At 43.6% G+C, this 11,860-nt stretch overlaps 1 protein-coding gene across 2 annotated transcripts in view; it reads left to right on the top strand.

The window, feature by feature from the left end:
- The window catches only part of NBDY (negative regulator of P-body association), a 65,867-nt gene that overhangs the window by 30,239 nt on the left and 23,768 nt on the right, over positions 1–11,860 (top strand). The gene's annotated exons all lie outside the window — the stretch shown is intronic.

Raw genomic sequence — 11,860 nt, 5'->3', positions numbered from 1 at the left:
TTCACTTTCACTTTTCACATTCATGCATTGGAGAAGGAAATGGCAACCCACTCCAGTATTCTTGCCTGGAGAATCCCAGGGATGGGGGAGCCTGGTGGGCCTCCGTCTATGGGGTTGCACAGAGTCGGACACGACTGAAGCAACTTAGCAATAGCAGCAGGCGAAGAAAGTTGACAAGCTATTTCATTTTCATCCATGATGAATCTGAGATACCTGTGGGATATTCAAGTGTGCATGTTCATTAGAATGTCAGCATTATAGGCAAGGAATGTATATTTGGATGTTATCAGCATATGATGGAAGTTGTCAGCATATATATGGGAGTTGCAGTCATGAGGAATGTATATTGTGAGAAGAAAGCAAGAATTGAATTCTGAAAAACACCAGTGATGAAATGACTGACAGAAGAAGAAGATCCTGCAAAGGAACTGAATAGGTGAAGAAGTAAGGAAGGAAAGCAGGAAATAAGTGTCTTGAAACCTGAGGGAAGACATTACCCCAAGAAAAAAGAAATAATCAACAATGTCAAATAGTTTTGTCATTTTGCTTAGTCACTCAGTTGTGTTTGACTCTTTGCAACCCCATGGACTGTAGCCTGCCAAGCTCCTCTGTCCATGAGGATTCTCCAGGCCAGAATACTGGAGTGGGTTGCTATGCCCTCCTCCAGGGCATCTTCCAAACCCAGGGATCGAACCCAGGGCTCCCACATAGCAGGTGGGTTCTTGACCATCTGAGCCACCAGCGAAGCCCAAGAATACTGGAGTGGGTAGCCTGTCCCTTCTCCAGGGAATTTTCCTGACAGGAACTGAACAGGTATCTCCTGCACTGCAGGTGGATTCTTTACCATCTGAGCTATCAGGGAAGCCCACTTAAAAGTGTCCATTGAGGTAGGGGAAGAAAGGAGACAACAATCACTGAATTTGTCAAAAGATGTTTGTGACTTCGTCAAGAGCAGATTCACTGAGCAGACAGAGAAAAGATTGTAATAGGTAGAGAAATTTGTGAAGGGAATGTGAGGAAGTGGTCAAAGAGAGGGCTGACAGTGCTTTCAAGAATCTGAGCTATGATACATAGGAAGAAAGAGGAAAAGTTATAACTGAAGGGGAATATAAGGTAAAGGGTAGTTTTTTTAAGAGGGAAAAGATAAGCATATTTAAATGTTTATGGGAAAGATCAAATAGAAAGGGAGCTAGGAGAAAGTGGTTATAATTAATAGTCTGACAGAAGTGAGATCATAGAAGATCAAGAGTGGAGATGGGAAAGTATGCTGTAAGAGAGGAGATAATTGAAGGGAGGAATAGAGTTGGAGACAAATACTCTACTCTCAATAATTAATAACACATGTAGACAGAAGACCAATAAGGAAATAGCAGACTTACACGCCACTATAAACAAGTAGACCTAACAGACAAGTGTATCACACTGCTTGCAACAATAGCAGTGTACATATTTCTCTCAAGTGCCAGGAACATTCTCTAGGATCGGCCATGTGTTACTTCACAAATTTAAATCATACAGTGTATCTTCTCCCATGACAATGTAATAAAACTACAAATCAATAACAGGGAAACTAATGTAGAGGGAAAGAGAAAAATAGATTTATTATACACCATGACACTAAGAAAGGCAATCCCAAAGAAAAGGGATTCCCAAGGAAAGGCATTGCCAAAGCATGTTCAAACTACAACACAATTGCACTCATTTCACATGCCAGCAAAGTAATGCTAAAAATTCTCCAAGCTAGGCTTCAATAGTACATGAACCAAGAACTTCCAGATATTCAAGCTGGATTTAGAAAGGACAGAGGAACCAGAGTTCAAATTGCCAATATCTGTTGGATCATAGAAAAAGCAAGAGAATTCCAGAAAAAAAAATCTACTTCTTCATTGACTATGCTAAAGCCTTTGACTGTGGAACACAATAAATTGGAATTTTTTTCAAGAGATGGGAATACCAGAACACCTTACCTGCCTCCTGAGAAACTTGTATGCAGGTCAAGAAGCAACAGTTAGAACTGGACATGGAACACCAGACTGGTTCCAAGTTGGGAAAGGAGTACTTCAAGGCTGCATATTGTCATCTTGCTTATTTAACTTATATGCAGAGTACATAATGAGAAACACCAGGCTGGATGAAGCACAAGCTGGAATCAAGATTGCCAGGAGAAATATCAATAAATTCAGATATGCAGATGACACCACCCTTATGGCAGAAAGCAAAGAGGAACTGAAGAGCCTCTTAATGAAAATGAAAGAGGCTAGTGAAAAAGCTGGCTTAAGACTCAACATTCAGAAAACTAATATCGTGGCATCCAGTTCCATCACTTCATGGCAAATAGAAGGGGAAAAAATGGAAAGAGTGACAAACTTTATTTTCTTCCAAAATCACTGCAGACTGTGACTACAGCCATGAAATTAAAAGACACTTGCTCGTTGGAAGAAAATCTGTGACCAACCTAGACAGCATATTAAAAGGCAGAGACATTATTTTGCCAACAAAGGCCCATCTAGTCATGTGTGGATGTGAGAGTTGGACCATAAAGAAGGTTGAGCACTGAAGAATTGCTGTTTTTGAACTGTGGTATTGAAGACTCTTAAGAGTCCCCTGGACAGGAAGGAGATCAAACCAGTCAATCATAAAGGAAAGCAATCTTGAATATTCATTAGAAGGACTGATGCTGAAGCTGAAGCTCCAGTACTTTGGACACCTGATGTGAAGAGCTGACTCATTAGAAAAGACCCTGATGCTGGGAAAGATTGAAGGCAGGATGAGAAGGGGTGACAGAGGATGCGCTGTTTGGATGACATCACCTACTCAATGGTCATGAGTTTGAGCAAGCTCTGAGAGGTGGTGAAGGACAGGGAAGCCTGGTGTGCTGTAGTCCACAGGCTCACAAAGAGTCGGACATGCTGAGTGACTGAACAACAATACACTATGATGAAGTGGGATTTATCTCAGAAATAAAGAAGGGTGGTTCATTATAAGAAAATCAATCATTGTAACACATCACACTAACAAAATGAAGAAAGGAAACAATAATCACAATTAATGCAGAAAAAGCATTGGACAAAGTCCAATACTATTTCACAATTGGAAAAAAGTCAGAAAACTAGGAATAGCAAGAACTTCGTCAATGTTATAAAAGGCATCTATTTGAACCCCAGGTGGCTCAGTGGTAAAGACTCTGCCTGACAATGCAGGTGACATGTGTTTGATCCCTAGGTCAAGAAGATTCCTGGAAGAAAATGACAATCCACTTCAATATTCTTGCCTGGAGAATCTCATGGACAGAGGAGCCTGGGGGCTACAGTCTTTAGGGTTGCAAAGAGTTGGAAGTGACTGAGAGACTGAGCATGCACACACATATGAACAACAAACAGCTAATATCATTCTTAATAATAAGTGGGTAAAAACATTACTCTTTAGATCAAGAAGACAAGGATGCTTCCTTTCACCTCCGCTGTTCAACATTGCACTGGATGTTTTAACAAAGCAATTGTGAAGAAAAAAGAAATAAAAGAAATCCAAATTGGAAAGAAAGAAATAAGACTGTCTCCATTTGCAGATCACATAATCCTCTATAAAATCCCACAGGATTCTAACACCAAAAAGAAACTCTGCTAGAGCTAACAATTCAGTAAAGTTGCAGAATACAAAATCAGCACACAATGTTCAGCTAAGTTTATACACCAGCAATGAACAATCCAAAAGGAAAATCGAGAAAACAGCCCTCTTTACAATAATATCTCCCCAAAATAAATACATAGAATAAATTTAACCAAGTAGGTGAAAGACCTGTACACTCAAAGCTACAAAATATTGATGAAAGAAATTAAAGAAGACAAATGGAAAGATAATCCATGTTCATGGATTTGAAGCCTTGATATTGTTAAGATATCCATACTACTGAAAGTGATATACAGATTCAATCCAGTCTCTATCCAGATTTGAATGGCATTTTTTTTTTTGGCAGAAATAGAAAAAATGCATCCTAAAATTTGTATGGACACTTAAAGGAATCCCAAACAGCTTGAATAGTTTTGGAAAAGAACAAAGTCGTAGGACTCACACTTCTTGATTTTAAAACTATAGTAATCAAAACAGTGTAGTACTGGCATAAAGATAGACAAATAGACTAATAGTATAGACTAGAGAGTCCAGAAGTAAACCTATATGGGTCAGATGAACTTCAACAAGGGTGCCAAGACCACTTAGTGGAGTAAGCACAGTCTGTTGGGCAAAGGATGTTGGGAAAACTGAATATCCATGTACAGATGAATATAAGAAATTCAATTCAAAATCAATTAATGATCTAATTACAAGAACTAAACATAAAATTTTTAGAAGCAAATATAAATCTTCTTTACCTTGGATTTGATAATGTTTGAATAGGACACTGAAAGCAATAGCAATACAAGAACAAAAATAGATGGATTTATCAAAATTGAGAACTCTTGTTCAGTAAAGGTCTATAAAAAAGAGAAGACAGCCTATAGAATGGCAGAAAATATTTGCAAATCATACATCTGATAAGGGCCCATATCCAGAATATGAAAAAAAAAAAACATTTTTGCAACTCAACAACAGAGCAGTGAACAGTATAATTTTAAGAAGGATGGAGAAACTTGAATTAGACATTTCTCTAAAGATATACAAATGGTCAATAAAACTTTAAAACATGCTGAACATCATTAGTCATAAAGGAAATACAAATCTAGACCATAACTTTACAAACCCACTAGGATGGCTATAATTGGGGGTAAATAAAGGAAATAAGTGTTGGGGAGGACATAGAGAAATTGGAATACTGATAAAATTGCTAATAGAAAAATGAAATGATGCAGGTGCTATGGAAAAAGTTTTCCTGTTTCTCTAAAAGTTAGCATAGAATTGCTATTCAACCGAGAAATTCCATTCCTAGATGTAAACCCAAAAGGGTTTGTTTCACATTAATGTTCAGAGCAGCACTATTAACAATAGCTAAAAGGTGGAAACAACTCAAATGAAGAAACAAATTGATAAAGAAATTGTGGTATATACCATAAAATCAAATGTTATAGTTTGTGTTCAGTTGCTTCAGTCATGTCTGACTCTTTGGGACCCTATGGACTGTAGCCCACCAGTCTCCTCTATCTATGGGATTTTCTTGCAAAACTGGAGTGGGTTGCCATGTCTTTCTCCAGGGTATCTTCCTGACCTAGGGATCGAACCCACGTCTCTTGCATCTGCAGGTGAATTCTTTACCGCTGAGCCACTGGGGAAGACCCAAATATAATATTCAGCTGTAAAAAGGAATGATGTTCTTATACATACTACAACATGGATGAACCTCAAAAACGTAAGTGAAGGATGTAGACAGAAAAAGTCACTTACTGTATGATTCACTGATATGAGATGTCCAGAATGGGTAAATTTGTAGAGGTGGAATGCAACTAGGGGTGGGTGGTGAGTAGGGAAGTGGCAAACTGCTTAATGGATAGGGAATTTCCTTTTCCTGCTAAAATGTAGGGATGGGGAGGGAGGTGGGAGGGGGGTTCAGGATGGGGAACACATGTACAACCATGGCTGATTTATGTCAATGTGTGGCAAAACCACTACAATATTGTAAAGTAATTAGCCTCCAATTTAAATAAACAAATTAAAAAAAAATAAAAATAAATTTAAAAAAGAAATAAGATACAGGTGGAGGTCGCACAACATTGTGAATGTGATAGATGCCACTGTTCACTTAAGAAGTAGTTACCTTTATGATACATGAATTTCACCACAATTGAATAAAGAAGAAATAAAATAGTAACTATTTGAAAAAGAAAACTCTTCAGTAAGGCAGATATATAAATCAGAAGTCAAAAAAGACAAAAAGTAACATCTAACAAACTAAATCATGAGAAGACTTACTCTACGAAACACCTGAGAAAAGACAAGCAAGTAGGAAAGAGCTAAAGTCATGTCAAAGCCAGTAGGGTCCAGGGCTCCTAGACCTCCTGTCTTTCCCATGGTGGGGAGGGTGTCCCCTTAGGCTTCTGAAAGTTACTTAGGCTTTTACTTCTCCCAAAAGCAGGCATGAAGAAAAAAGACGGGTTGGAGGCAAAGAATGGGGAAAGACCTGCAGGATGTGCAGCCTCCTCACCAGTGGTCATTCTATCCTTTTCTCCCCTCCTTCACGGGGTTGTCTGTGTTGGTCTGATAGTGGTTTTGCCTTGGAAGGGGAGGAGGACCAAGGCCTGATGGGATGATGGAGGCAGGGTCCTGCCCTCGGTTGGCATTTGTGGACCCATGCTGCCATCAAGCGGAGCTTGTTTCTGTCAAAGCCAGTTACCTGGGCGCAAGTGATGGAGCCATGGATTGGGAAGAAACTGGCCCTGTGGGGGTTGAGGAGGGTGGGGGATAGGTGTTGGGGCTCCTGAGGGTGCACCTGGGCAACGGGCTTCCGGTTGTCCCTTCATCTGTGCACTCCATGGGAGACTGGACCGTGGTTCCGCAGTTGTGGAAGGCCCTCAGATACCCCGGGGCAGCCTGAGATGCCTGCCACTGGGAATGCCAAGTGTAACTGGCCCAAGTCCCAGAACCTCAAACCCTCTCAGCTCTCAGTGAGGAAAGGGGCTGCCTGACCCCCAATGTGGTCCCAGGCAGGGCACCCCGGCACTCCCCAGCAGGGACACCACTGGAAAAATTGCAGAATCCCTCTGGGTCCAGCCCAAAATGGCAGACAGGGGAAGCTCTGCCCTCTGAGCTGGTCCTTCCCGGTGCTGTCGGAAGGGTCCAAGGCTCCTAGAGCTCCTGACTTTCCCGTGGCAGGGCAGGGGTCCCTTTAGGCTTCTGAAATTGTGGGGGTGGGGTGGGGGAGGAGAACCTCCAGCTTAGGCAGAGGTCAGAAGGCCCAGCACAGCCTTGCTGATCCCTGGAGGCCTGGCAGAAGACAGGTGTCTGCTGCATGGACTTTTGAGATACACGTTCTGCTGGATGGCACTGTGGCTCCAGAAATGGCAGTTGCCCCTTTCCCAGCCCCCAGCAAGCCTTCCTCTCCTTCCTTTAGCCGCCAGACAGAGTATGGGATGGAGGTGGAGATGGGGAAATGCTCAGGTCACCTTCCTCCTCTTCTTGCTTCTCCCACTACCTCCCTTCCTCCTCACTCCCCCCATCATCACCATCATCACGAGCAGCAGCAGGACCAATATCCCAATATCCTCATCACCGTCGATAGTCCAGCTCATACAGCACCCAGCTCCGTTTCAGCTGGGCTCTGCATAACCTTGGCCACTTTGGGATAACCTGCAGGTGTAGCTAGGCTGTTCTTGACTGCCTTCACGTGAACACCAATAACCCTCCAGAGATCCCACCAGTAGGCTTGCAGTTTCTTCTTTGTATCTTTGGCTCCTCCTAGCCTCTCTTGCTTGTCTGCAACCTTGCCTCTTCCTAGGCAGCAACCCCTGTTCTCCCGAGGATTTGGTGGGACAGAGGCAAGCAGGTCCCAGGGAGGTCCAGAAGTTTTTGACCTCTTCTGTAATAAGGGGGAATCTTTCCACGAGTCTCGAGGGTCCAGAAGAGGCCACCAGGCTGCCTCCCTGCGTGGTACCTCTGAACACTCATTCTGTGCCCATGGGTGGAACTTTGGGGGATGGCATGGATCACACAGGTGGAATCTTTGGGAATGCTCCACTTGGCCTCACCTACATTTGTCCACAGGTTTGCCATCTGGGTCTTTTCTGCCCACAGGCCTTGGTAGCCAGGCTCTCGCAGGCTTCAGTTCTGCACCAGGGACCCGTCCGCATGTCACCTTCAATCTTTCCAGGTGCCCTCCCCCCGCTAGCAATCCTATTAATTTTTATCCTCTGGGAAGTAGGTGGAGTTTAGGGGGAAGGGAGAGAGGAGGCAGGCTTGGGGATTTGAGGGGTCAGATGGCCATAAGGGAGCTTGGTGGGTTGGTTTGCCATGTAGATCTCTCAGCTTCTCAACCTAACCACTGACAGTAGCCTAGTATTCACCCTGGAAGCTCACACACACACACAAGCGGGCATGGCAAGCACAACAAGGGAGTCGGGGCCTTTATCCAGAAAGTTTTGGGATGTGTGCAAAGAAGGAAAACACACAACCTGAAAGCTGACAGTTTCCTTTCATTCGGGGACCTTCCTGAGGGGTACAGCCACTCTATAGCTCTGAGGAAAGGTTTCCCTAGAGGTAAGAGAGGAAGGAGCCAGCCTATTTTAGCAGTTTTTGTTGAAAAAAAGCAAGGAAAAAATTAAAACGTGGGGAACACTGAAAGGTTACTGCTAGTCCACTGCCCACCCCCCGATTCCAACCCTCCCCCACCCCCTCCCCCCAACCCCAGGCCAGCGAAAGCCAGTAAACATACATACGTACATACATATATACACAGAAAACAGCCAGACATTTCATTCTCTGTGTGGGAAGGTTCCAAAGTCTGCACCCATTGAAATCATTCCTAGATTCATATCTGAACTATCCAGGCCCCATATCCTGCTCTTCCCCATCCTGAATCCCTCTCAGGGGGACACCTTTCGAGGCAGCTGCAGTGGCTGAGGGCAGGGCCACAGTCTTTGTTCATGGAAAAGGCCAGGGACATTGTTTTGGTCCACGGGTGCAAGGGAAAGCAAGTGGTCACCGTGGCGTGAGTGTTTAAGGATGTCATGCCCATGCCACCCAGTGCCTCGCGAGAGACCAGTGTGGAAGGTGATCCCGAGTCTCTTTTGTAAGTTCCTCAATGGTTCCTTTCTTTGCTTCTTTAAAGTCTTCCTAGGTGTGTACCCCAAACAGGAGGGAGCTCCAAAGGAAAGCAAATCCACATCCCAGGGATTTCCCACACTCGGAAGTATCTTAAGGACTCTTAGAACTGAGGAGTGGCAGTTGCAGACATTCTTCTACTTATGCCAAGCTTTCCCAGGAGGTAGGCCAACATTTTAAATTGGTGAGAGAAACCAAACACACAGCAAACAACCCACTAAAACCAAAGTCACCACCTTCCTATCAGGTAGGACCTGAGGTGGATCTTTCCCAGGCATTAAACATCAGGACTTGTGGGACACTTACTTGGGGAAGATGCAGGGAGGAAGGAGGGAGGGCAGGGATTGGGACCAGCAAGTGGTGGAATCCCTACTCTCAGCATCACTTCACACCTTCCCCTGCCTTTGCCCAGGCTTACTTTCCTGAACTGGGGCACACACCCACACATAGGGTTGCATTCCTGAAAACATGCCTGTGCAGGCCCCACCACACCCCAGCCCTCGTGCTGGCACCCATTTCACCAAGTCTCGGCTGACCCGATGGTTGCCTTTCCTTCCTTGTTCCCTATCCTTCCTTCTTGTCCCTTTTCTGTTTGTCTTTCCACTTCCCAGTTGGGCACTAGGGCATCACAGAACAGGCCTCTCTCTGGATGGCGTTCAGCCCCTTGCCTGCATGGCTGAGGCTCTGCCCTGGCTGATGGCTCTGCCCTGGCTGATGGCTCTTCTCAAGAGGCCACAGTTGGTTCCACCTGCCTACTTGGGACACAGTGCACTGGAGACCCCCTTCACACTTCACCTCCATTGTGATTCTTTCTTGTGCTTTCAGTTTGCTCTCCACTTTCAGCTCCTTCCTTTCAATTTTTCCCTGTGTCCTGAAGACAGGGTGCCTGGGAGCATCAACACTGCCAACACTTTTACTTTTCCTGTGGGAGTGAGGGGCATTCCCTCACAACCTTCCTTTAATTGCCATCGGAGATTATTACCTCATCCCTCTGGTGTGTGCCCTTCACCTCCCACTTTTAACCTATAGTTCCCAGATTCCTCCCTAGCCTTTCTGAGCCTGGCGTGCATGCCCCAGGCTCTTTAGCCCTGACATGCTCAGGGCATCAAACTTGGCCACGCCTCTCCTTTTGCCTTCTGGAGGCCCGCCAGGCCTACTGCCCGGGTGGTTGGTTGGTTTGTCGGTCAGTCAGTCTGGAGCCCTGGAAGGCACTCAGGAGGGACCGCTTCTGACAAGGGGCTGCCTGGCAGCATGTCCTTTGGTTTCCAGGCAGCTTGTGTTTCCCTTTCACTCCTTGTGTACGTTGTATGAAAGACACAGTGAGGCACCCTTGCACAGGGCCCAGGGGCAGGCAGTCTTGGAGCTTGGAGCTTGGAGGTGGCATGGCCACGGTGGTGGTCTTCCCACTCTGACTTTGTTTCTCTTAGCTGGCCTAGTGTCCTCAGTGTCCTTGCCATTCTGCTCTTTGGTTAAGGGGTAGGTACAGGTGTAGGAGAAAGCAGTAAGTAGTGTGGTTCAGTTTCCACTCTTCCCCTGCATCATTAACATCTCCTCCCTTTTCTGGTGGTGGAGATCCCTGCCATCCTCCAGAAAACCCCCAAGAACTAAACATAAATACATATACACAATGGAGTATTACTCAGCCATTAAAAAGAATACATTTGAATCAGTTCTAATGAGGTGGATGAAACTGGAGCCGATTATACAGATTGAAGTAAGCCAGAAAGAAAAACACCAATACAGTATACTAACACATATATGTGGAATTTAGATAGATGGTAATGATAACCCTGTATGTGAAACAGCAAAAGAGACACAGATGTAAAGAACAGTCTTTTGGACTCTGTGGGAGAGGGAGAGGGTGGGATGATTTGGGAGAATGGCATTGAAACATGTATAATATCATATAAGAAATGAATCGCCAGTCTAGTTTTGATGCAGGATACAGGATGCTTGGGGCTGGTACACTGGGATGACCCAGAAAGATGGTATGGGGAGGGAGGTGGGAGGAGGGTTCAGGATTGGGAACACGTGTACACCTGTGGCGGATTCATGTTGAGGTATGGCAAAACCAATACAGTATTGTAAAGTAAAATTAAAAAAAAATCTTCAAAAAAAATAAACATGAATAAAACTGAAGGTGTTCCATGAATTACTTGGCAATGAAACAGCAAAAGAATCTCAAGGCTTGCAAAAATATCTCTTGACTTTGCACTCCTTACAGCTGTCATGCTTATGGGAGCTCTTAAGGTCCAGAGGTGAGCCAGTAGGAGCCTCTGCAAGTCACGCCCTGCTCCCTTTAGGTTCCCAAGACCAAGGGCGTGAAGGGAACAATACACATTTCACTGTATTCTTACAGGCTGTTGCCTCCATATCCAGGAGCCTGGCTAGGCTGGTTTTTAAAATCATTTTCAATTTTTTAGTTGTCATTGATCTATTCAGTTTTTCTGTTTTCCTGTTTCAGTCTTGATAGGGTGTACGTTTCTAAGTATTCATTTCTTCTGGATTGTTTATTTTGTTCCCATATATTTGCTTGCGGTAATCTTTTATGATTTTTTTTTTGTGTGGTTTCCATTGTAACTTCTTTTTTTAACTTTCTACTTTTACTTATTTGAACCCTTTTTTTCTTGAGTCTGACCAGAAGTTTATTATTATTATTATTATTTATATTCAGAGAACCAGCTTTTAGTTTCTTTTATCTTTTGTATTGTTTTCTTCATATATGTTTTGATATTTATGATTTCTTTCCACTAACTTTGTTTTTTGGTTGTTCTTTTTCTAGTTGCATTAGGTATAAAGTTAGGTTATTTATTGTGGATATTTTTGCATAAACACTAATTATTTTTCACTATTGTATCAGCTATTACTTTCCTTTTTGGCAAAATATCCAACTGATTTTCATAAAAATTACAGAGAACTTCACCTTGAAATTTATTTGGAACACTCTATCATCCATTCCCAGGGTTAATTAATATCCTGTAAATAATCCCTTCTCCATAAAGCCATTGAAAGAAGTTTACAGTGTTGAAATCCTCATTATCCCTTGCACTTGCTAAGGTAACACTCATTTTACAGTTAATAAAACCTAAGAGCTGAGTCTTGAACTTTGTTTGCAACC

This window comes from Oryx dammah, unplaced genomic scaffold (genome assembly GCF_014754425.2).
Source record: "Oryx dammah isolate SB20612 unplaced genomic scaffold, SCBI_Odam_1.1 HiC_scaffold_23, whole genome shotgun sequence".
NCBI classification, from domain to species: Eukaryota; Metazoa; Chordata; class Mammalia; order Artiodactyla; family Bovidae; genus Oryx; species Oryx dammah.
This window is presented reverse-complemented; position numbering and strand designations above follow the sequence as displayed.